Source organism: Ursus americanus, unplaced genomic scaffold, assembly GCF_024610735.1.
Source record: "Ursus americanus isolate L20-20 unplaced genomic scaffold, mUrsAme1.1.p SCAF_68, whole genome shotgun sequence".
NCBI lineage: Eukaryota > Metazoa > Chordata > Mammalia > Carnivora > Ursidae > Ursus > Ursus americanus.
Window position 1 is genome coordinate 396,196 of NW_028273650.1, and position 3,146 is coordinate 399,341.

Genomic DNA, 3,146 nt, shown 5'->3' on the forward strand with positions numbered 1-3,146 from the left:
CACTTTTGAGTAAGTTGGAAGATGGAATCTGACTGGTCACCTGATCTGCTGACCAGAAGGACCTCCATTCCATCTCTGATTCTGAACCTTTCCCTCTTCCCTCACTGCCTGAGTTCTTCCCTCAACAACTGAGTGCTCCCTCCCAGATCCTAGTTTTTGGAAAGTATAATAGGGTCAATAAAAGGAATTACATGAGGAACATGATTCCTCAAAGGAGGAGGAGGCAAGGTTCTCCCTTGACCAGGAAGTCCCTGATCCCACCCCCAGAAACTGCAAAAGAGACCAGAATAGCAACAGGCGGCAGAGCCACAGCCCCAGGGCCCACACACTTGCCCTGGGTGGGGGGGCGGCTCTGCTCAGCAGGAGAGGGCCAAGCCCCTCTCCACACTGCCCGTACCCAGGGAGTGGTCACAGAATGACCTCTCCTTTCCTGAGTGGAAGAGTGGTTGGCTTTGGGGCAGTGGCTGGCTCTTGCTCCGTATATCTTAGGGCTGGGACTGGTTTCTGTCCTGCCTTGTCCCTAGGGAGCTGAGGGGTGAGGGCACTAGAAGGCTCCTGCATGCCCTTCCACATCGCCACTGTTCTCCAGCTTTGTCTTGTTCTCTGAGGTTATTTGTCAGCACACACTGCCCCTGTCTCCACTGCTTCAGGGCTCCCTGCCATGTTTCCCCCACTGAGCAGCTAGAAGAATGAGCTCGAGTTTGGATATCACTTTGTCCTTGGTTCTCTCCCTCCGCCGCCTACCTTCCACACTGTGCTGGGTTTCCACCTTCTGCTGCTCCCCTTGCCAGGCTACCAAGACGCATATCCTGCAGGCTTGCCTGTCCTCTCATGCCTGCACTTGCCCAGCTGCCCCTTCCCTCTGTTCTCACACAGGAAATCAGAACCCCATTTCCCGGGAGGTGCAGCGATTTGATGGGTGGCACAACCTCATGGAGCACAGATGGGGCAGCAAAGGTAGGTGAGGGCCAAGTGGAAACAGGCCTAGGGGCAGGGTTACCCGAAGGGGCAAGGGCTGGCAGGTACCAGCAGAGGCTCATGCATTCTTAAGGTTTTAGGATCTGTGGTATGGACAGAAGCCTGGGAGAGGGGAGGTAAGGGAGCCCCACTGAGGATTTATCTTTGTTCCTACCCCTCCTACCCCAGGCTCTCGGCTCCAGCGCTTGTTCCAGCCAGCTATGCAGATGGTGTGTACCAGCCCTTGGGAGAACCCCAGCTGCCCAACCCCAGAGACAGCAACACTGCCATGAGGGGCCCTGCAGGGCAGGCCTCCCTGCCAAAGCGAACAGTGCTGGGAGTCTTCTTTGGTGAGGGCCTCAACCTCTGGGGGAGGGAGGCCAGTAGGGTCAGCTGGACACCTCTATGTCTGAGGGGGGAGTCAGGAAGTGAGGGAGAGAAGTGATGGTGGGTCTTAGAGATGGGGGTGAGAGATGAAGGGGCAGGCAAGGGGATGGGGTATTCTTACCCAAAACTGGATTTGCCTCTTGGTGGGTATTTAGCCAAAAGACACAAGAAAGCCAAGATTAGAGAGTTTTACTTGGAACAAGTAAGGGAAAACATGGAGGATATTTCCCAAAGCAGTCTGTTCCCGAATAACAAAACTGGGGAAGTTTTAAGCTAAGGGTCTGTATGGATTCACGAAGGCACTTGTGCAATGGAGAATTCAGCCTAGAATTTAGGCTAAAGTCATCATAGAATGACAGAGTCCAGGTCTTAATTGATGGAAGTCACAAGGGCCAGCAAGGGTTGGCATCAATTGTCTGCCTTTAATCGATCTGATATCTGAATATTCAAAGAAGTTTAAATCCTGCAAAGATAACTCAAGAATGTGCTTTGAGCGAGTAGTCATAAATCACAAGATGTCTGGGGCCTAAAAGGATTTTTCTTAAGTCGAGAAAGCTATGTCTTGTATTTCTTTTTCTGGAGAAGGAAAAGTAGAGGGAGAAAGTCTGAGTGGGGGAGGCATAAATTTGCCCCACACTGAGCTGCCGATGGGACTACAGGTAGAGGCTGGAGCCTGACAATAATCTGGCAGGGGCTCTTGGTGGACCCTGTTTTCACTCATGGTCCCTGTGACTCCTGGGACAGTCTCAGGCCAGGGTTCTGATTTTGACAAGAGGGCTGGAGGCCGGGGTGTCAAAATGGGGGTGCTAGGGTGGGTGGTCTGACCCCAGTGACTGTGGGTTGTTGGCTCCCAACAGGAATGTTGGGCTCCTGCTGGCCACCCAAGGTGCCTACATTTGATTCCCAGTGTCCGGTGTTGCAGTGAGACTGGCAGGTTCTCTGGGCAGGCTGCTCCCAGCTGCATGTTGGAGCAGGTGTTCCCAGCCTGACTGCCCAGGCACACTCACCCGGCACCTCCCAGTTACCAAGGAGAGGACCAAACCGGCAACGAAAGCAGTTTGGACCAGGGTGTAACAAAGCACTGGGAAAGGTGGAGGAGGTCAAGACTTGGACTTGCCAAAAATGGCTGAGTCGTCTTTTGAAGCTTCAAAGGGAGTCGGGGAGTCCAGATACCTGATGCTGAAGGGAGAGTGGTCCTTAGCTGGTCCTTGCACGCCCTCCCCCGTTGTGGACAGGCTACCACGTGCTCTCGGACCTGGTGAGCCTGGAGACCCCGGGCTGCCCAGCCGAGTTTCTCAACATCCACATCCCGCCCGGGACCCGGTGTTCGACCCTGACCGGCGCGGGAACGTGGTCCTCCCCTTCCAGAGGAGCCGCTGGGACCCCGAGACCGGACAGAGCCCCAGTAATCCCCGGGACCTGGTGAGACGAGACGGGCGGGGTCCCGGGTTCTGGGCCGGGCCGGGCGGGGAGAGACTCCCACCCCCTCGCCCACCGACACCCGCCTCCGCTACCCGACCCCGGCTCACCCCGGCTCACCCTCCTGGTGCCCCCGCAGACCAACGAGGTGACGGGCCGGCTGGACGGCAGCGCCATCTATGGCTCCTCGCCCTCGTGCAGCGACGCGCTGCGGAGCTTCTCCCGCGGGCAGCTGGCGTCGCGGCCCGACCCCGCCTTCCCCGCGACGCACAAAGCCCCCCGCTCATGGGCACGGCGGCCACCCCGCCACCGAACAGCGCGGCCCCGGGGGCTGAACGGCGGGGCGGCGCGCGGGGCGGGCTGCGGCGGCCGGGGCGCGGGGC